This window comes from Sturnus vulgaris, chromosome 3 (assembly GCF_052056855.1).
Source record: "Sturnus vulgaris isolate bStuVul1 chromosome 3, bStuVul1.hap1, whole genome shotgun sequence".
Lineage (NCBI taxonomy): Eukaryota > Metazoa > Chordata > Aves > Passeriformes > Sturnidae > Sturnus > Sturnus vulgaris.
In genome coordinates, this window is record NC_142245.1 from 62,613,330 (window position 1) to 62,636,929 (window position 23,600).

The 23,600-nt window shown below is 39.0% G+C and overlaps 1 protein-coding gene across 1 annotated transcript in view; it reads left to right on the forward strand.

Annotated features, from left to right (window-relative positions):
* THEMIS (thymocyte selection associated) overlaps positions 1-23,600 on the forward strand; it is a 62,210-nt gene that overhangs the window by 19,153 nt on the left and 19,457 nt on the right. The window lies entirely within an intron of this gene.

A 23,600-nucleotide genomic window follows, 5' to 3' on the forward strand; every position in this document is an offset into this window, starting at 1 on the left:
TTTGCTCTTCTCCTCACAGCAAGAAAATTGGAAAATTAAGTTTGTGGATAACTAGCTGTTGAAGCACTACCTGTTATGGATTGTATTTTGGACTTCTGTTTGGAAATCTCTAGAGTTTTGCGGTTTAAAATGGCCAGAGATAATCTAAAGCACAGCAAATTTCCAGCAGGAAGCACAGGCCCCATACTTCTGCAATGCCTGTCTGCAGTGATGTGCCAGGCAGCTCCCAAGGATGCCACAGATGCTCTGGATGCTGCCAGAGCTCTGGGCAGCTCCCGCCTCTCTGACTCCATCCCTGCTCAAACACCTTCAGGAACTTTTTTGGGCTCTGAAAAGCCCAGAAAGCTGGTGTGGGGTGGCTAGTGTCCTTGCTAGTATCCCTTTGGTCTCCTTATTTTTGGGAATGGGCCGTGGGATGTTCTAACCACCAGATTATGCCTGGGAACTGTGTGGAAAGAGGTAGTTGGCATAACTGAAATGAAATTTTCCAGACATTGTGTAATCAACTAGTGCTGATATAGCCACTGCTAAAAAATGATGGGGGAAAAAAAAAAGGAGCTTCACTAAAGTCACTTAAGTGTTGTATATGGTCAGTGTAAGGGACACCACTGACATTTCCCATTCACATTATGCATTCTTTCATGAAATTCAAGCTTTGGCAGTACTGTTAGCTGGGCATTCAGGTAATGAAAGCATTCCAGGAGGTGAGGATTATGCTTTGAAATATATGCTCCATGAAAAGAAATGTCAGTGTGACAGCAGCGTCATGTCCTAAAGGACCTGTAGCCATGGTTCACATTTTCCAGAGAGTCCTTGCAGTGAGGAATTGAGTGATTATAAAGAAACAGAAAGTGCTGTGGAGAGACTCATCAAATCCATTAAAATTTTTAATGACTGTCCAAGCCTTGGGCTTTCCTTCTTTGCTTTTTGAATGTGTTAGTCCATAGACATGGCATAAAAAAGTATGATGAGGGAGCTTTTAAGGGCTAAAAAATAATGTATTTATTATCTCCACCACAAAAATTAATTTTTTTCTTTATGCATAGAGGTGTATAATTTACACTGAAAATTTTCAAGGTATTTAGCAATATTTTGGTCTTGTTTTGCCTCAGAACATGAATTTTAATAGTAAATAGATGTCATGGCAGCAGGTTGTGATGTAGTGGTTCAGATTTTCTATTCTTTTTTCTTTTTTTTTTCATACAGAATAACAAAAGAAGTAAAAATGCACAGGGTATTCAAGTTTGTTGTGATTCCTGTAGTGCCACTGAAAAACTAGAGCAGTGATCCCAGGCTTGCAATGACTGTAGGCATTGGCTTGTATCAATAGTCCACTTGAACTTGTGTGATGGAGTCTAAGTAGAAGCGCACTTAATAGGAGTCACTGGGGGAAAAAAAAGGAAAATAAAGAAAGATCTTTGCTAGTCTGTGGTATGCCATGGACCACCCTAATGGACGACATTGGTGATGAATTCTGCTTAGGCTCTGCTCTAGTTTGGACTCTTAATTACCTAGAGTTGAAATCTGATTAATAAACCAGGATAAAACAATTCCCAAAGCATCACTTTTAAAGTTTAAATTTAAGAGTTTTTGAAAAGTAAATAATATTTTATGTGTGAAATGAAGAAACCGTATCTGGAAGCTACTTTTAAGGATCCATCTGTTTTGCATAAGTGGTAAATGCATGTTCTGCAGTATTAATGAGGAAAAAGTGGTTGAGTTTGCTTGTAAATTACTGTCATTTGAGGGGAAATGTGCCAAACAATTGAACAGTAGCTCTACAAGAAAATTCTGGCCGTGTGAGGAGAGGGGCTCACAGGAGCTCGGTAGGTCTGGTTTACATCACCACTTCTGTAAATTCTGCTTCAGCGATCACAGGCAAATCACATAAATATCATTGCCTCCAGATACATGAAGAAACTGCCAGGTGTGAAGAGGGATTGTGGATTTACAGCCCATTAGTTACTTTATATGGATCCTTAAAGCTCAGGTAAACGCAAGATACATTGCCTCACTTTCGGTAAGGGTCAGAGCTGCCTCACATTTACTCTGGAGCAGTAACCACACAGACAGTTGCCATGGAGTATTAAATGAGCTGTAAATCCATGCTCATTTACTAGGTGGCAACTTGTTCATGTAGCTGTCTCCTCTGTCTGTCAAAGGGGACACGAGGCTTCATTTTCACATCTTGGATATTTGTATAGACAAGAATGATTTTTCTATGTATGCAGCATTTTGCACATTGGGTACTGCAATAGAAACAACAGTATTATCATAAAAATAATATCAACAGTGGAATTGCTGAAGATTAGTACATTTTAGCCTTGTTTAAAGTTTTTAGCTGGAAGTTAATCTACAAAAGAGGTGAAAAAATCAAGAGACAGTTGTCTAGGACAGTTGTGGATTCTGAAGTGTGTGGATTTTGTATGTATTCAAAACAGGAAGAAACAAGAATAATTTATTTAAGAACTTATACCATAGCAAGGTGTTAACCCTGAGGCTTACTAATATCTTTGAAGGATCAGTCTTTTGTTAACCACTTCATAGTTTATTCTAATAATAGACAGAGGTCTTTGTGCTTGTCTTCTGCATCTGCCGTGGTACGTCTTGTGTCTTTAGCCTTGTCTTCACCAGCTGGCTTACAGAAGGTAGCAGTCAGTTTCAAGACAGAAAGAGTTATGGATGGAAAGTCAGACTTTTCTTATAATGCCTCCATAAATTTCCCCAGCTTGTGGGACTTTGACAGATGATAATATTAAACTAAGAGTCACATGTGAAAGGTTCGTTTGTGCAAGTACAAAAGGTGTCAGCAAGGGAAGAAAATGAGGAAAAAGATAGCTACAATATAGGTTACATCTAGGTAGCAAGCTAGCTATCTCTCTCTATATATGTATATATCTATATAACTGTATCTTATATTGATACATCATACTTGTATAAAAAGTAGTCAGACATAACTGATGATGTATAAATAAATGCTGGACTAAAAGGGTTTTTTGAAGTCAACCTGACACATCATTTATACTACTTGCAATGGTGGAGCAGCACCTCCTTTTGGGTGGAAGAGCGGATTAAGAAGCTAAGCTAAGAAGAAGAAATTGAGAAATAGTGAAACAGAAAAACAGAATATCCAGCTACATTCTATCAAACTGTGACATGGGACGGGAAAGCAGAATTTATATAGGATGAAGAGAATTGCATTTTTCTTGCAGAAAGGCTGAGGGTGAGTACTTCTCTTTCTAAAAAAATGTTCTTAGCTCTTTGTGAATATCTTAATTCATTACCATCCTGCTCTCAATGTCTCTCATATAAAAGTGAAAAGCAGTGTAATGTAAAAAAACCTGCTCTGTTTGAGCCAGCTGAATGCATATATACCTGGTGACTTACATGATATATGTGCTCTTTAGCTGTTCTTTGCACCTTGCTGAACACACAGACCAGAGGTGTCTGGGTTTGTCTCCTACTTTTACTCCATATCATCAACATTTGATGGTGTGAACACCCAGGCTATCAACCTCCTAAATCATTCATACTCCCTCTGTGTTTCCATGGTTCAAGCAATAGGAATATGGATGCAAAAACATGGGAGCTAGAAGGAAAACAGAAACTAAATCCTCAAACAGCAGGCTTAGATTTTGCATATAGCTTTTCATTAGTTTGCGTCCTCAGGAAAAAAAAATAGAGATAAAATCATCTCATGAAATATTGAAACCACTTCTGCCCGTACGAATAGCTGAATGTGAAACATCTTGGTCTACACTCTGAAACAGAAAATAAACCTTCTTACAAATGCTATGAGTTATTGAATAATAATATAGCAGTAGTCTAATGCTGCTATTGTTGAACCTAAATGAAAAACCTTATTAATCATGGATTTGACAGCTCATTCAGTTATAATAATGTTTCCTGTCAATCCAAGCTCTCAATATAATTGGATCTTACTTAGAAAGGAAGATGCTCCATTGACTGCTCAGATGGAGAAAAATACAGGTTTGAAAATGAAAATATCAGTCTGAATTCTGTTTCCAGGGAGCCTGCTTATGCATTTACAAGTTGGATAACACTTTAATCCTTGCTGTGTGTCATATTTGGATGTTACTATAATAAGATTCTCTCACTGACTAGACACCAGCTCTACAGTCATGACAGTGAAAGTGAAAGCAGGAAGAGCAAATGAAACTTCTCAGGGATGCTGGTGTATCATCACCACGACCTAGTTGCAAAGAATTAACTGAAATAGATGGCTTTTCTATAGAAAGTAGTGTGTTCAGCTGTGAATTTACAGCTAATTTGGTTTCCTGCATGCCCTCTTTTGTGGTTACTCAGTTTGCAGAAAGTATTAGATATTTCACGTGGCATTGAGAGGAGATTAAGTTGCTTTAAACCAAGGCAATTTAGTGTGCTGTAGGGATGTTTACAGATAGAGTTAGTGGAAAGAAGCTGTAAATTCATTCCCTAACTTACTGCACAATACCTTTATAAACAAGGCCAGAGACAGAACAAGCAAAAGCATCTGAGGTGACTATCAAGGCAGAGGAGTATTCAGGAGTAATCAGGAGTATTCGGCTGAGACTGAAAGCACTTGGAAAAGCATTTTGGATAAATGTCATTTGGAAGACACTCTGTAGGCTATATCTGTAAATTGCATGTTGGACGCCCCAATTTTGTGGGAGTAACAGAGGGAGGTGGTGCATTTTGTGCAGGTCACAACCAGTTGAGGACACAGAAAACACAGGGTAAGTAAAACCTAGACTCAAATTTAAAAAAGAAAGGTTTTCTAAAAATCCCTTTTCTAGGGCAGCTGAAACAAGAACTCCCAGAAGGTGCTCTTATTCTTGTTCATTGTTAAACCGGTATAGTTACAATAAATGGGAATTTAGTTTTCTAATGAGTAGTATAATACTGACCAGCATAGAGACACCAGACTGTTTTCACTGCTTTGCAGGACAAGGAGTAGAAAATCTGATTACCTCAGGAATTCTTTGCATGAGTGTAAGGGCTTGCTGGTTGTGTGCTTGACCCTACAGCAGACATGCACACTGAAAAGCAATTAAGTAACCTTTTTCCCTCCCTCCATGGCTCAACCAGATGAGGCGCAGATGGGAGAATAGGCTGTAATCCACACCAGAATTTAGTAGCTACATTGGGAAATATGCTTCTTCTATTTTTTGTCTTCAATCACTGCAGATTTTATTTCTTTTATTTTGCTTTGTGCCAAGTGAAGACAACTCAGGTCCTCACTGAGATTGCAGTGCCTGAGAGAAATAAGGGCAAGGCTAAGAATGAAAGCATTACAAATGTGAACAGGAATAAAGATCCAAGGGAAAGTGGGAACTGCTTGTTTTGGTTTTGTTGTTATGCATTCCTGTTTTATTCACAATAGCTGACTGATTTCTCATCTCTGAATGAATAAATAGAAGTTAAGATTTGTTTCAGGTGAAGAGTTGATGCCAGAGGGGATTTCTTGTATTGTTATAGTGGAAAGATCACCAAGTTACAAACGATCATATGCATCTACAACCACTCATGCAGTGTGAGTTCATGGAGGTTATGCAACGGTTTGTAAGGTGCCTATTAGCATAAAATGCCTACAAGATTTATCATGGAACTATGTAATTTGAATGGTGGAATAATAATTCAAGTAATACTTTTCAAAATATATAACTTGATCATCAGCTGTTGAATCCATAAAATAAATATTTATATTCGTGGGATAGCTCTGAAAAGGTCAAGTAGGAAACATTTTAATCCATGTTTTCAATTTGTCGCTATATGTTTAGAGTAATAAATCATAGCAGCTTTCAACAATAACAAAAGCAACAGTAACATATGGCTCTCAAATGTCTGTGGACTGTAGATTAAACTAATTTGTTTTTCCTGAGCACCTAAACACAATTTCGTTATTTGTTGGTTGTGATCTCTTCTGTAATTACAAAAAGAGATTTGATACCTAATGGCATAAACCATTATGCTAACAACTTCAAATTAATGGGCTCTTCCAGCTTATTTCAAAAGACACATTGCCAAGTGCTGCCATCATATTTTGCATAACTTTATCAAATGTAAATACATTTTCAGATGTACAAACGTAATTTGTATTTGCAATTTTCAAATGTAAATGCAGCTTCTCACCCTGTTTGCAGGTAGTGTACAATTGTAATAGCTTGACAGTCTGAGACACTAATTTGTTGATTAAAAAAATACTTCACAAATGTTTTATGTGCATATACATTGTATGACACCTAACCAAAATGTTGTGCTTGAGTTTCTCAACACATTGTGTCATTCAGATGTAACCACAAAACCTCCTCTCCAGTATGAAGACTCCTGACAGCGTTTGGCTTTCTAGCTGACTTCAGTCATTAGGCAGTGCTAAGTAGTTTCCTTTCTGAAACCCATGCTATAAGCACACTTTTGACTGCTCTGCTGTTTGCCCAGCTTCTCTGCTGGTTATACATTTTGATGTCTGTGTCCTGTCTTAAAACGCCTGGACTAGCATTAGATGTACCTCGTGGGACGTGTGAGGGCGTGGTTTAAGGAAAACCAGCTCCATTTGCTTTAACGGAATTGAAACTACATCCAAGAAGTGTGAATTTGGAATATTTGTTTGGGAAGAGCAAAATAGCATGAGTGTCTCTTCAAAGCTGGGCCAGCATGCTGCAGTGATGGATGGCCTGGTATGGCAAAGCCACAGAGAGAGGTGCCTGTGCTTAGGTAGCCACATGTTAGAGATGTGAGCTGCATCTCTATGTGTAAGTTTCCACTCTGGTCTCTACTCTCAGTGGTGCCTAGAGAGCCAAGTAGACACTTTGTGGTTATCTGGATGCAATTTTTAACTGCATTGTGGAGGTTTCCTGACTGTAATCAGAGCAAGGACATGCACATACATACATATAGTTATGTACATTTTTCTGGAGCTGAGCTCCACCAGTGGCATAGCAATTGACCCAAAGTGAATGATAGACATGTTTTTCACAATAAGGCTGTGATTAGTGCATTGTGTAGGGAAATGGTCACCAAGTTATTGATGCTAGTACACACAACATCCATCAGCAGCTCCAGTGAAACCCTATGGCCATGGATATGTTGACTTGGACTCTGCAAAGTTGTGCAGGTAGAAGGTCTGAGGGATGAGGTGTGGCCTTGGTTCAGAAGGAAATGCTTTGGCAAGGGAAACTGAGGCTTAGGTGTCATCCAGAAACCTACAGCCTAGAGGAAATCCAACATTCTCAGACAACTGTTTTCATCTCTACCCTACAAGCTCCTCTAGTGTTTGCCTTTTTGGTCCCCCAGGTATGTAGCATTATGCCAGTCTCTCAGGAATCTCATGGGGTGTGGAAGTCTGGCCATATGCATATCAAGGATAAAGTTCATTTCTGCATAGAAATGGGCATAAACACAATTTCATTTACTAAGAATCCCCAAGATAATGATCTGGGAATCCATGCTTTTCTGTTGTGCACATTTCATTCCTACTGAGTAGAAATATGTTCAGGAAAAAATGTATAAGTAAACATTTAATGGAATTACTTTGTATGGCTGGGGAAATTTTGTTTTTCTCCAATTTTCTTTTTGTAGTAGAACTCAACATTACCATGCAAATTCTTTCTGGACAAAGTAAAAATTCAAATGCAAGCTAGTCCTCCTGTTTACACAGCACTTACAATGCCAGTAATTGAAGGATTCCTGGATTCTGGGGTGTCTAACAGAGCCTTGTTTTCATCCACCACTTTGCTTTTGTAGCATTTTTTGTAACAGGAACCAGAGGCACAGGTGAGAAGATCCATACGTATTACAGAGATATAAGAAACACTGACCCAACAAAGGCAACAGTCACAGCTTTTTTTCTTCAAACACTTATTTAAAACAGGTTGTGCTTGGTTAGAGGCTGATTCTTTGTTTGATGTCTTGAAATAGTGGAAGACTGTCCTTTACCCTCTGCAAACATGCACACACACAAGTCACAAAGATGAAAACTGTTTATTTTGACAGTCTAATCCCAGAGTCTAATGCTCCATGCCTTTCTTATAACAAGATGAATAATGGGGGTTTCTGAAGTCTTCATCTTTACTGATGATGAAGACGTAAAGTGTCAGCTTGAATTTAAAAACAATAAACAATTTCAGTAAATTTTAATACCTTTGTTGTGAAAAAGAAAACTTTATTTACATTTACATGTGGAAAATCCATATACATTGGCAGAAAAGCATATAATTTGTAGTCCTGCCATAAATTTTGATTTCTGTATACTGAAACACTGCACACATGAATGTGTCTGTTCAGCTTCCATTTCAGGTAAAAGAACAGATACATGTGTCATGGCTTTCCTTTCCTCACTGGTACATAAACTGTAAAAATATGCTAAAGTCCTACCCCACACATACAAGGTTGCCTAATCAAATAGGTCCTCTCCTTCTCCCTGTCCCTGTCCCTGTCCCTGTCCCTGTCCCTGTCCCTGTCCCTGTCCCTCCTCACTGCATATTACATAGAAGCACACAATTTTTTAGTTTTCCTTCTCTTTTTGAATTTTATGAATCCATTTTATTCACGCTTATTACACAAGCATCTCACTGTATTAAACGTCTGTCCTAGATAATTTTCCATGGCAGATAAATGAAATCATCCACAGAATAATTTTGTACTGAAATTCTTTTTATATCATCGGTATTTAATAAGAGTGTCCCTACCTACTAATCTCACAGGGTTCATATTTTCATTAATAGGTGAAATAAAGTAAATTTATTTCTCTTTCGTTTTACTTTTTGAATTTTAGTTCACTAACATTTCTCTTTCATTAGGAGATATATGTGAATAGATTGAATTTATAGAGAATTATTTTTAAAATACAGTACAGCAATATCCCAAAACATAGTAATTTTTTTTCTATTAATTTACCTGGTATAGTCATAGTTTAAAGACAGATAATCTTGGACAAGAAAATTTTTTTTGAAATCTAAGAAAACTATCTACTGATATACAACTTCTAAGAGCATTTTTGTGCATCTGTATTCATTATATTTAAAAGCTTGTTCAGTTAAGGAAAGATGCCATCCCTACTCTCTTTCAAAGAAGGAAACCAAACCCATAAAAAGCACAGCTTTTCACATTAGAATTTTGTTTATTACTTCCTAGTCTAATAATAATGCCATATTAACCTTATTCATCTGTAAAATTTTTTTAGCCACTTAGGTTTATGTTCTACACTTTATAATAAAACAGGTGATAAAAATCCCCATTTAATAAATTCAACATTCTGGATAAACATCGCTGTCATTCTTCTTGCAAAACATAACTGATGAGTAAAATGTTCTTAGTAAAGCATATTCAGCAGAAGTTCAGAGAACAAGGCCTTTGCTAATGCCTCTGACATGAGCCTTGCCTCCTACTATCACAAATCTTTTTGCTTTTTAATATAGCTTAATGTGTATTTTTAAAACCACCTTCTTGTTTGTTTTATTTGCTTTTTGGGGGTCCATTTGAATATAGTCTTTGGGAAGAGAGAATGCATCAGCACTATTTTCAAATAAATGGAACTAGAGGTGTGAAAATAGGAGCTCAATTGTTTGCTTTCCAACATTCCCAAGGAACATTTCACAACAGAAGTGTCTTGATGCACATCAGCAGGTAAAAGTATCATTACCTAATGCTGTCTGAGAAGAAAAAGAAAAGGAAAAAAACTCTAAACCTACAAAGCAATATTGTATCACATTTGAAGCACCATCAATGTACCACAGTAAGATGAAAAGCCCAGTGGTAGTCCCTGTTTGAAGGGATCATAGCCAGTTGCAGTAAAGTACAAATGCTTTGGCTCCAAGGCACTGCTGAATGCAGCCATGTGACTGAGTCCAGTGACCTTGATGTATCGTGTTTTGGGTTCTCTTCTTTCAGAGTTCAGAGGCACGATTCCTTCTACCTGTAACTTGCAGCATTTTAATTTCCTTTTTTTTCTTTTGGACAAGGATTTAAGTCCTATTATAAAAAAAAATTGAATTGTTGTTACTGTTTTGTAACTCATATGCATTCTTGGAGAGGATTACATCCCATATGTGGATACCAATGGCACATACCAGTGGTGTGAGGAACATGCTCCACTGCTTGTCCCTTCTCTTTAGAAAGGGTTGAGTTCTCCATCAAGGGAACTGAAAGTTCAGAGGGCTCTGAAAATAATTAATAGTAAAGGAATTTTTTTCTCTAAATGTGAGAATACCTATTTTTTACAACCCTTTTCCCTGTTGGCAATTGTGGACTTTAAAGCCAAAATTGCAGGAGTTTTGCATAAGCCGCCTAGAAACCTTGGTTACAGATTTCCCTTGTCCTACATGGTTCAGCCCTGTGCTTCATCTTTTTGAGAGCTAAAAGGCTTGTCCTATCAATTAATGAATCTATATATGCATTCTTCAGATCTACAAATGTTGTAAAATCTATTCGCTGGAGATGCCCAGAGGATTAATAATTTAAGTAAAAACAATCAGGACTGAGCTAGTGTTTTATAGTCAAAAAATGTCTTTTCCCTATGCTATTCCCCCTTCTGGTACATAAATAATTCCTCTTGCATTAGTGGAGCTATGCTAATTTATACCCACAGAGGACTTGGTCTCAAAAGTTTAATTTAGATGACAACACTGAAGTGTAAAGACTTGCCATTTTTATTTGTATGTAAAGTACCAGCACTCAAGTAGTTGTGTGTCATTAAATTATTTCTAGAAAATAAATTGCCATTTGGAAGGTTTGCTCTTGGGTGAAATTATATCTTTTTGTATGACTTTAGACAGATGCAATGAGTTAATTTGAACAGCTGCTCTTCAGTTCCCTAATTTTGCTCTCTCTTCTATCTCCCATCTCTCCTCAGCTAAGCATGCCTTCTTCACTACATCTGACTGAAATAAATACATCTTTGGACAGTAGCTCCTGTATTTCATTGCAAAGTTCCCTCTGTTCTGAAAGGCCTTGGTAAAAAATGAGGTGGTAGGGCATAAAGCAGGTCGATGCCAGCTCCTGGGACAGCTAAAAGTTGGATGATAAGAAGGCTGTTTTAAGCCATCAAAGCTCCTTCTTCCTCAGCTGTAATTTTTTTGTTGCACAGCACAGAATTTCACCCTTGGGTTTTTGTCTGAATAGTGATGGATTTGATAACAGTCTCACCTACACACTGGACATGTAACCATTAATGAGGCACTTAATTTCAGAGGAACCGTGAGATTAAGACAGCTCATGTGCTTCTACTTTTCAACCCTCTTGTTAGTACTTTCATAAAGGCTGTTTTCTGTATTGAGCAGTCAGTTTTCTCTGCATTAATTGCTGAAGTATTTGCCTTAGTGGTACTTGAGGCATGCTTCCATGTAGCTCTCCTCCAGATCTGATGCCACACATTAGCCTTTCCTTGTGACAAAATTATTTTGAAGTCAGCAGGACAGCCATGAACATACATAAATGTTTCTAAACATGAGAGGACTGCCTTGTTTGCAAACAGTGAAGAAGAGAGGAACCTTGCTGAAAGAGCTTGCCATTTGGGGAGAAAAAAAAGAAGCCTGCAAAAGTAGCCTCTATCAAGGTTAAGGCTGGTGTTATAGTTGATATAACTGAAATGGAAAGCTTATGTGGCCTGAAAAGATATTATGGGCAATGAGGCAAGCTATGAACTGATCCTACTCCTTACTAGCATTTGTTTCTGTGCCTGTCATTTAATCTCAATATTCATCAATGCTTACCTGCCTTATGGCCCTGTGGAATACACTGTACTGCATTCTGCTTCCTATTTTGTGCAGGCAGGTCCCCTTGGTGCCTCAGATAATGCTGTGAGTGGCTTGGTCATTATTGTCATGGTGACCCAAATACAGGGTGAACCTTCACAACAGGCAGCTCTTTGTTTTGAGGAATCATGTTTACATTTTTTCAGTGGGTTTAGGATGTTGGGGTTCTGATGAGCACATTTATGTAAGGATGCCATTTTTTATGATAAACAAGTTGGTTGGTTGAGATGATTTTCTTTATCATCTGACTATATGCAAATCAATTGAACTTATCAGCCTTAATCATAACTTTGGGGAAATTTTCTGACCTCAGATCTCTGCTTCATTTAGGATGGTTTCATTATTCTTTGTTCAAAATATATTTCATAAATATATCAATATTTGTTATGTGTGCATGTGCCTGTTTCGTCAAGACTAAAGCAAGCTTGATTTTTTTTCCACGTTTTTCATGTTGCTATCGGCTGTACAAGGGAACTGTACAAGGGTAATATGAAAAGAGATGGGAACAAAAGGCTGCTGCTAGCTATAAGGATCCCGGGGAGGTATTTAATACTTGCAGCTCTGCGTAGCTTCAGTTTCTAGGCAGCTGGAGAGCTTCTTACACCTGGGGACTTGCCTTGGCTGATCACTGGAAAATAAGAGTAGGAGATCTGGATGAGATAAAATTCCACTAGGAAATGGTGTGATGGTAAAAATCCATTTCACAGATATTTATAGTCATCACATCACCTACAGGGCCATGTGGAATGAGGGTCTTGAGGTCTCTGAGCCCTGCAGAAATACACGGTGGGTGGCAATCTCAGCAGATATCCTTATGTTCTAAATAGGTGGAGAACGCATGTCAGAGGGAATAGGCAGCAGACGATTTGCCTGCAGTCACTCAGCATGTTAGTGGTGAGGTTTCTTGGCTAGCAGACCTGTTTTGTCCTGAACTAAATCTCTGGGCAGAACTTTTTCTCTGTAGTTTTTGACAAAAAAAAAATAAACTGAGATCCCAGATACAAAGTTTGTCAAACAGCCTACAAAATGAATTCAGAGAAACCACAGTATTTTTTTAAGGATGCAGTTGTCATGAGTTTGTAAGTGTCCCTATACATCTCCAGCAAGTCTTAGGAAGAAGTTCTGTGTTAAAATAGCCTTGTGAAATAATGTTAGGTATGAGTTTTGCAAAATAATTCTGAAGTAGTTGGATCATCGCTGGGCAGATCTTTCTTGAATGACACCCACTTTTGTACTGACAACCAGAATAAATTTGCCACCTTACTGTCTGGGAAGTCCCTCCTCTTATCCCCTTATAGTGGAAAAATGAAATTTATGCAGGTAAGAAGAAATGCTATGGCAGTTGACTACCGTACTTAGCTCTCCTCTGGAACAAAATCCTTGATACTCTTTTGTGCCAAAATGTTTTACTTTTTCCCTGGCCCAAAACACTGAATTCTACCATGACTGTGAGAGATCTGAAGTCAAAGGACTGCCTGAAGTGAAGAACTTTGGTCAAATGTGAAATAAATGCTTTCAAAGAGGTAATTTTGAAAGGAAAAGTTTGAGATTGGCAAAAGAAGTTGTTTTAACAAAGAGTAAAGCCTACTCTTCTGTATTATTGCTTTGAACCTTTAAATTACTTTGCAACCATTGATAAATTGATTTTCATTGATAAAGCCATTTTCACATGAAAAGTGAAAAAGCATGTGGCCCCATTCTTGCCTCTATGCATTCATAAACTGTTGAAATCTGATCAACTGTTTAAGGCTGGGATTTGATTTGGCCTCTTCATTTTATGCCTCTGTAAAGCTACCATGTTCAGTAAAGGAACACCTGCTTACATTAGGAAATCTGCTATGGACCTTGGGTTTAGCTTTGTCTTCCACTTAGGGCTGTGACCTAATAATTACCAAACAAAAGAAAGATATATCTTGATTTTATTAAATGTCCCTGTGATACATTTCTAGCAAATAATAAATAACTAAATAAACCTTTTGGTCCATAAGAGGAAAAACAACATATACCCTGATATATTTACTTGAACCTGGGCTGACTTCCCTGCTTTTATCACAAGCAAGACAAAAGTAACCATTGGGAGTAAGAGATGTGCAAGACTGTAAGAAAACAGAGTATATTAATGAAAAGTACTCAGCAGAGAGCCTATTACAGTATCTGTCCTCCTCCTGTGCCACTGCAGAGCTAAAAGTGATTGATAATAACCTTGTAGTTACTGTACAATTTTCCTACAATTTTATCGTTGCAGTCATGGCATTGATCTACAGTTAAATGAGATAATTCCTGTGTGCAATCTTGCCAGTCTGCCAGGAGCAATGTACCAATTGTACTTGTAAAGTCACAAAAAAAAAAAAAGAATACCTGCTTGAATCCAGAGCTTAATATAGAAGTTTTAGATAGCTACATTATGAAATTGCTATAAAGAATATTCTTAAGTTTGTAAGAGAAATGTGATGAGGACTATTCAAACCTAGAAATTTCTATCAGTTATACTGCTTTTATCAGAAGAATATTTAATAGTCTCCGCTTTTCTCCTTTCACTATATGAATGTTGCAAAGCCTTTTTTGGGGGGAAAGTATGAAACTTTGTAACTGCAGTCTTACTTATAGTAAGTTCTAAGATATCAGAAAATACTTATGCTGCAAACAATCTGCTAGACTACTAAAACAAAGGTAGTTAAAAATGCAAGATTTTTTACTTCTGTTTTATTTCTGATGGATCTAAATTCAAGCTCTTAGAAATTTTACTGAAAACTCCAATGAAATCCTACTTTGGACTAGAAACCATGCAGTTCAATGAAAACTTTATGAAGCTTTTCAAAGAGATGTGTGAATCTTTCACCCAGTTTCTTCTCAAATGTCTTCTTTCACCCAACCCCCTAAACTCAAAATGAAACTTTTGGGTCACAAAACCACACAGACCACCTCCTGCAAAGGTTTGCTAAAACCAGAACACAGTAAAACTCACTGACTTCAAAAAGCTCTGCACTGTAAGTGTGGCTTCCTACTCCTCCCTGGGTCTAGCTCTAGCTTTCATTAAAGCTTCTTTTCAGTTTGGCAGTGCAAAATGGGGCCTCAAAAGGGAGCCAGTTACTGTCACATGAGGTGTGTTTCCCTGTTGCTAACATGCTGGCTGTAGAGGTGGCCAAATGGGCTAGGAGGAGTCAAAAGTTGCTGACCCAATAAATTCTGTCTTGAAAGGATGAATCGGGGGTGCCCTCAGGTTGCCTATGACACAGCTTTATAATTCACAGCAGGACTGAATAATTTGGGAGTTTATGTCTTTGGAAATGAGTAGTGCTGAAGGGAAGTTCTGCTGGCAAGCAGGATTGTGCCATCCACAAACTGTTGCTATCTCACAGATGCTCTTTGATGATCCATGTGAAATTAATGAGAGATTTCAGTCCAGCTCCAGGTAGATTTGAGAATTTTCTCCCTAGAGCCATTGTCACATGCAGTGTGACCTTCTGTTGATCTTATTAGTTATTATTATTCTTATCTTATCTAAGAAGCTGAAGTAGGTGTTGGAGAGTGAGACTAACCTGAGACCTGCATTACTTCTATAAGCTTTCAAACGTCACAGGCACCCAGAAAACGAAGATCGATTTGTTGGTTCTGAAATTTTCTACACCTAAGTAAATAAAAGACTATTAAACCAAAGAATTAATGACAACAAACTGTATATTCTTTTATTCTTGTCAATCTTCTTATAATCACAAAGAAGCAAATAAATAAATGATGTCAATTTTTTTTCTCAGGTTCTTATTTGAATTTTGGTAGCACCCTTAATATGTTAAGCACTGTCCTCATCTGTGGAAACATGCAGTTTGTTCCCTGAATACTTTTTGGTTTAAGACTTGTAAGATTTATATATCTGATAGATTATTCAGCATCCTTTGTGCCAGAAAACACACAATGCTGTAGAAAACCTTGTTTCCAAGGTCCTGACTTTGCCAGCTGTTAGGCTTGTACAAGACCACAGCGAGATTTTCCACTTACTAAAGGGGATTGTTCACCATAGTAAACCTCAGTATGTGTAAATGTGTGGGTCTCTGAGGATCTGCTCCTGTAAACAATGAAACCTGTGCACAGATATACTCACTCAAGGATGCACACTCATTTCAATAGACTGATTTCTTCAGCTGGTTAGATATTTTTATTGCATTAATCTGTTTCTCACTGGGTCAAGAAGACACCAACAGCCAAAATCAGCCAAATGATTTTGAGAATTTGTGTTGTTTTCACTAAACTCTCAACAAGCCATTTTTCAACCAGCTTGAAACAAGCACCAGCCACCTCATCTTTCTGCAACTTTGCCAGGCTCATTACAGGTTTGCCATTTTGTTTCAGCTGGGGCAACCTCAGTTCTGCCACATGCCTCTTTGCTTGCATGATCTACAGCAGTCCTGATGTGCTGGTGTTGGCTGGCTGAAGGCACAGCTGAGAGGCAGCCTTGTTTTCCCAGAGCTGGAACATTTTGCATCTGCTCAATGCCGTGCCCCTATGCAGCACTCTACTTCCTACACGTTGTGGTTTTGGTAAAGTCAGAGAAAAGAACAGCTCTGGAGAGAAAAATGTCTTCTCACAACTGGCTTGGTGAGTCTTTCTTCTTCAATCCCTTTTTCTCTGGTTGGCAGCGCCAGGCAGTTTCCTGAGGCAACAATGACCAACTCCTACCACTGCAACGAGGAGCCCAGCCTATTCCTCTCCTGCCTGCTCTCATTTTGCAAACCAGACAAAGGAAATTATAAAAGGTTGGAGGTCAGCAGCCATTTCAGCTGAGGAAAAAAGTCCAACTGGTGCCAAAGCTGCCGGTTTGATTGGACATATTTGCCTTTTTTCTCCCAGAGCCAAAGCATGAGAGCCAAGATGGTAGGTCTGGGAGAGCAGCCTGCAATGTTACTTACAAACCTTTCTGCAATATAGGGCATATTCGTCTATTGATAATCTGACGTGTGTTACACATTTCATTGAGGAGAGACCTAGCCTGCATGCTTGGACTATTTACTGTTAGGAAGAGTGAGAAAATTGTCTTTCCTGAGCAATTAACAGAACTGCAAATATTACCTCTCAAAACTGGCATAAGACTATTGAAATAATAATCTCTTTTAAAACCTTCTGTGAACTTGTTTAGAGTCATCTCAATTTCCAAGTCCCGAGAAGAAAATATTCACATCAGAAAAAAAGACCCAGCTGACCATCTGAATGCTGAGCACAAAACATCAGGAGAAGGCAGCATTATGCTTTTAAAGCCTGGCTGCTGAACTGAAAAGCAAGTGAACAGTTAAGCTTGGCTCAAAGAATAACTGAGAGGAAATTTTAGGCTGCAGAAATAAAATAGTTTCTAAATCTCCAAGGTAATTTAGTGGACTGATGAAACCAAAGCAGTCTTATTGATGAAACTCATGAGAGTTACACAGCTCTTTGTCCTGTGTCAGTAGTTTTAAAAATTGTCTACCAAGCAATTATTTATTTGCTCAAAGAATTTTTTGTCTGGTGTATATATGTGGTCATTATGGAAAAGGCCTCTGAAAATGTTTGTGGGTGCCCTAACAGGTCAGAATTTAACAGCAGAACTCTCCATGCCAACAGCTGTTCAATGCTTTAGTCAGCTGCAACAGTGCTTAAAACCCCACCATCTGGGAGATCTTCCTGGGTTCTGTAAATGTATTGTGGGAATTAATTAATTCATTGCTTTGGTTAGGAAATGCAGATACTTAGAATTTAGAGTGTCTTCTACACAGAGAGTCTTGCAGCAAAGTTTTAAACAGAGGGGTTGAAAGGACTGGTTCAGTGCATTAAACTACATGCCAAATTCAGACACTATTTCATGAAGCTGGACATATGCTGAATATGAATGAATATGAACTGGAGATGAGCAATCTCCACTTTCAAGGTTGTGCAATCCTTAGTGTCATCTACAGAATGGTGGAACTAACAACCAAGGTTTTATCAGGGTATCTTTGATATGAAGAAAAACACCATCAGTGTTTTCCATGCTGCTTCTTAGGATGATTTTCCAGTTGCTTTTTTTTTTTTTTTTTTTTTTTTTTTTTTTGGGTAAGCCAGGAAATAATGGGTGGAGATTTGTAGAGATCCTCTCTTCTCAGCTGACTCTTTCTGAATGGGCTTAAAAGGGCTTTTAAATGCCACTGAGGCATAGCTCCGAACACTGTTGAAGTGCCAAGCCTGTCCTACAATGCCAGCTCTCAGGAGAGAACCTGGAAAGGGAGTGGATGCAACAAAAGCAATGGGAAACAGTTATGAGCACAGAGGGATATTTAATTCTCATTCTCACAGCTGGTATTGGGACACATTGGGCTACAGCCTCTCTCTGGGAGAGAACTTGGACCTCCGGTAAAGTCAGTGACTAGGAGGGAGGCTGGTTCAGGGCAGGGTGGGAGCAGGAGGCAGAAATGGGCACATGGTATCACATTTTCATTTTGATACCCGGGAGTGAACGGTCTTGAAAGCCTTTCCTTCCCTTAATTTTTGCTCCCTGTAATGAATTGAGGAAATTTAAAACCTAAAATACCAACAGCCAGAAACAGATCAAAAAGCCTTCTTTTAATAGTTTTGGTAAGTATTTGTAATCGGAAGTGAATTTCTTTTCTAGTGGGTGGATACTTCCCAATTTGCCAGAAGTATCAGGATGTGAGGAAAAATTTCAGATCCTTTACAGGACATGATTCAATGTTGCCAGCAAACCAAAGACTGCTGTGACTTGGCTGGGCTTGTTAACCACCGGCGGGCAGTTCAGCACAGCTGCAGGGTAATTAATTGTCAGAACTTTGAAATTATGTCAGAATAAAGAATAAAAAGGGAAGTGAAAAATGGGGCAGGATAGTTTCTTTCTGACAAAACAGGCTAGTTTATAGTGGGCAAGTTGAAATATTTATATACTCATATCTCTGTGTACATTTATATGTGCGTACGTGTGTGAGAAGGCAAAATTCTTGAAGGAATTGAAACATTGCAGAAATACCTGTTAGAATAGCAATACCTTTTGCTAATAAAATAACCCATTTTCCTTTCACTCCTGCTGTTACATCCCCTGCTGTGGCCTGGAAACCAGATGATTTTGAAAAACAAGAATCCTGATGCTGAATTCATCCATGACTGAGCAAATCCAGAATAATGCTTTCAAATTACAGGGAGTGAGTGCAGATTTACACCCAGGGTCTGAGGACCGAATCCAGTCTGAAGTATTTAATTCCTATCAACTCAATGTCCTGCTGCTTTCCCAAGGCTGATGTCTGCTGTGCACAGCATTTTCTGTCAAGCAGTAAGAGGAAGTACAGGGTGAGTTCTGCAGCTGGACTTGCAGACTCATGAAAGGAAGGCCAGCATAGCAGTAAGAACTTGAAAACAATTTATTTAAATAATCTCACTCTCTCACTCTCCCCACCCCACCCCCAGTCTCTGCAGGACCACAATTAGAGGAAACAGGGCAGGATACATTCAGACTAAGGGCACTCAGAACAAGTCTGGAAGTGGATCAGGAGTTCCAGGGGAGACTGGACAAATACCTGGAAGAGACACCCTTTGAGCGTTACTAATAGACAAACCACGTCAAACTCAGGAAATTCCCTGAGCTGAAAATAGTAAGAGGCTGAGAGTGTATTTGAATGTAACAGATCCTGACTTACTCTGTTCCTACTCTTCCTTGTTGTCTGCTTAAGGCAATGGTGAAGCAAAAAATGCTCTGTAAGATGCATTTTGACTTGAACCAGTGTGGATGTTATTTAAATATTCAGGGGTAGAGAATCTGAGGACTGAGAGAGAGACAGATGGATCAACAGTGCAGTGAGGGCTGCCTCCTTTGGAGTCCTGTGTGAGGAGTTACAGGAAATTTCATTCTTCTTTTCATTTACTTTCAAATCAGATTTTCCACACACTAAACTGCTCTTACATTCACATAATTTTCAGCCTTCAGTCTGTTGAGTATATTCCATCTGCAGTTTGGCAAACCTGTAGGTAATTAGCTCTCCCTTGTAATTATATTTCCAGTTAATGTTCCATTAAAGACAAATGAAAAGAATTCACATCTTCTGCTTAAGTGGTGATAGCACAAAATACAACATTTCATAGCCTTTGAACAAACAAGCAGTTCCATTTGCCAAGGTGAGGTGCATTTGTAATACAGAAGTAGACCTCATTAATTTAGGTTTTCAGGTGTATACTTTTTTTTCCTCCCAAGAACTTCACTGTTTAGCCAAGGAGAAAAGCAAAGCCAGCTCGGGGGTAAAGCATCAGACTTACTATGAAACTATGGGATCCTCTTCTTGCCTCCTTTCAGGGCTGATGTGAGTGCCATGGAAACCAGGATTTCCACAGGCTGATACTGAGTTTCATTGCCCAATCTGAAACAGTCCAAGCCTAATTTCTTTAGCTGAGAGTCACAAATGTGGCTGCAATTTCTGTGCCTGATGGCAGGGAAAGCAAGCTGGTGAAGAGTTCAAGGTGTGTAGAAAGGTGACAGCTGATGGCATCTCACCAGTTCCTACCCATTTTTTGAAGCAATGTGGAAAAGAGTCCATTTTGATTTGCCAGCATGTAAAATGCAGGAAACAATACTTTTCTTTCACTGCAAGATGTGTTGAAGAGACAAAGTGCTGTTTAAGACCAAGTACTCAGGAAAAAAAAAGCCAAACCTTAACACAAAGATATCACTGCAAAGATAAATGTATTATAATCCACATTACAGTAAAGATGAGAAAACTGTTCTCTGCTCTGAGGCACTGGGGATCAAGCACTCCCCCCTTTATGTATTTAGCAGGGAGGGAAGAGATGGAGCTGGGAGGGCATTATGCAGCTCTGTATTTTGCATTTGAACTATTGCTAAAAGATTTTTGAATAGCCTTTTTGATTTGTAACACTGAGCTGAAGGTGTAAGCCTAGTGATTTTGTGCTGGCTAATACAGCATTGTTTCATCCCAGGTCACTCACTCAAGGGCGCCCAACACCATTTTCTGTTCTCTGCCTCTTGTACAAGCACAGAGCAGGGGAAAACATATCTGGGAAAAAGGGTCTGACAGCTTCAGTTACCCAGACATATAAAAGATCTTTGGTAGCAAAACTTAATTCTAAAGTCTCTTGAGGCACAATTGGTACTATTCTGGGAACATTTTGGGGGGAGAAAAAGATCTCATTCAACAAATGATTAAATGAATACTATGAGCAGTGAATGAGTACATGAAAGTCATTGGATTAAGAACTAAAATCTTGGGACTCTGAATTTCCAGAGCAAGCAAAGAATTTCAGTAGAACACAATAGGAATACACTCTTGTGGGGTTTTTTATTGATTACATAATACAACTTGTTTTGTTTTGTTTGGGTTTTTTTTTGTTTGTTTGTTTTGTTTTGCTGCAAAAAATTTACCTGAACTGTGGGAACTGTCAGTGAAGAGTGGCAGTATTTCCTTACTTCCTTAGAGCCCTTGCAAAATTTCCTAAGAAACCATGTACTGCACAACAGCCTTTTTTAAAGGTCATCCTATCAGCTGGATCCCTTTTTGCTCTCTATTTGTTATTCCCCTCTGCCCCTACAGCAATTATTAAACCGCAGCTTGTTAAATTGCAAGATCTTAACGTTTCACCACATTGCGTCCCAAAAACTCATCAAATCTGATCAAGCATTGTTTTCTTTCTCCGTATTCCCAGACATAATCGCGAAATTTGTCGTGTGTCGTTTCAAAGGGGGGGGAGAGGGGTGCACCAGAAGGAGAAGTCTTTGCTGGAGGAGAATTGGGATGCCAGGCTTCCCGGTTTCATCGCTGAGCCGCGGTGCCGGCAGCGCGTTCGGCGGGGAGCGCTCGGTGGAGAGCCGGGATGCTCCGGGATGCTCCGGGATGCTCCGGGATGCGGAGCCCCCTAGCGGTGCCCTCAGCCTCCTTCCCCGCTTATTCCTTTCTGTCAGGATGTCGCTGGGTGTCCCCGCTCACGGACAAATTGCGTGTCGGGCAGGGCGAGGTGCCGCTGGTTTCTCCAAGACCAATCGGCTCTCTACATTATTTTCTTTCATTTTTATCGAAATGGGTCTGGCTGGAACATGGCTTTCTGCTCTGGTTTGTTTTGGTTTTAAATCTAAATATTCTTGTTCAAACTCCGAGAAGGGATTAACTAATCCTGTCCCTACTATTAGGAAAACGTAAGAGTTTAAATACAGTCTTTTAACTCTTAGAATGCGCCTGCAGTAGCATTAGCCTACAATCAAGCATGATTTTATTCATAGTTCCCCCCTTTTTTTAGCTTTTGGGAAAAGAACCAGGAGCAACCTGGTGATTGTGGAAGGTGTCCCTGCCCATGGCAGTGGGGGTGGAACTAGATGGTCTTTAAGGTTCTTTCCAGCCCAAACTATTCTGTGACTTTATGATAAAACCCAGATTACTGACAATGAAAGTACTGATATTGTTAGTATGTAGGGAAAGTACCTTGTGAGGAAGAAATTGATTAAGCACCTGAATATGGATCACGAAACTTAATTTGATTATGTGGTTTTTTTGTCTCTTTTAGGCAGACAATAACTCACAAATTAATACAATTTTGTTTCTGTCTTTGAAACTATATAACCTTGACCCCTTCTTTGTCAAAACAGTTAATCTGCAGTTTATAGTACCTTATGAGTCCTGCAGGCAAATAATAATTCTCCAAAGTGCTCTCATCCCGTATATTAATAAGGCTAAATGAGGATCCTCTTTATTGCCCATGGCCTTTCTGAAGTATCTTCTAACTAGCTCTTCTCCTTTGCCACACTCCAGTGGACTGTGGAAAATGAGGACTTGATATCATGTACTGGAATCAGTGCAATGGGAAAGACTGTTAAAATTCTTTGCTAAAAAATCATAGACCCTTGTCTGTACCCTTTGCTATGGGTACACTGTGCCCTTGCAAAAATTACCTTGATGTGCAAGGTGAGTTGGCTTGCCCATAGATCATACAAGAAGGCTACCTTGGGATAAAAGTGAATAATAATCCAAAGGTAATTGTTTCTTTTCAAGTGAAATAAATCAATCTTAATTATCTGCCATAATAACACAGATTTTGAGACATGTCAGCAGTTCCCATGTGTGTGTTCCCATTATTCAAATTTGTGTTTCCCATCTGTTAGGTAAGAGCACCCATTCAGATTTCAAGTCATACAGTAGATGAAATATGTTTTCATAGAATCATAGAATGGTTTGGGTTGGAAGGGACCTTAAGGATCATCTAGTTCCAATCCCCTGCCATGGGCTAGGACACAGTCCTTTGGATCAGGTTGCTCAGAGTTCCATTCCAAACTGGCCTTGAACACTTCCAGGGATGGGGCACCTACAAAGTAAATCGCCACCCTCACAGAAAATAATTTCTTCCTAAAATCTAATCTAAACTACTGACTTTCAGTTTAAAATCATCCCCCTTGTCCTATCACTATGCTACCTGATAAAGACCCCCTCCTCTTCTTCATTGTAAGCTCCCTTTAGATATTGGAAAAGCTGAAAGAAGGTCTACCCAAAGCCTGCTCTTTTTCAGGCGGAACAACCCCAGTTCTCTCAACCTATTTTCATGGAAAAGTGCTCCAGATCATGTTTGTGACCCTCCTCTGGACCCGCTCCAGAAGATCAGTATTCTTCTTATGTTGGGGCCCCCAGAGTACTCTGGGTGGGGTTCCAGCAGAGTGGAATAGAGGGGGGATCACCTGATGATGAGCATTGGTGTAAATCTGACCAATGTAGTTACTCCAGAATGCACTCCAACATCTGCTCTTCCAACCCAAAAGTAATTCAGATCTGTGACTCAGGATGGTCTAAGGCTCCTATATATTTGATAGCATTTACTCTGGCAGACACTACATGGGAAACAAAATCTGTGATT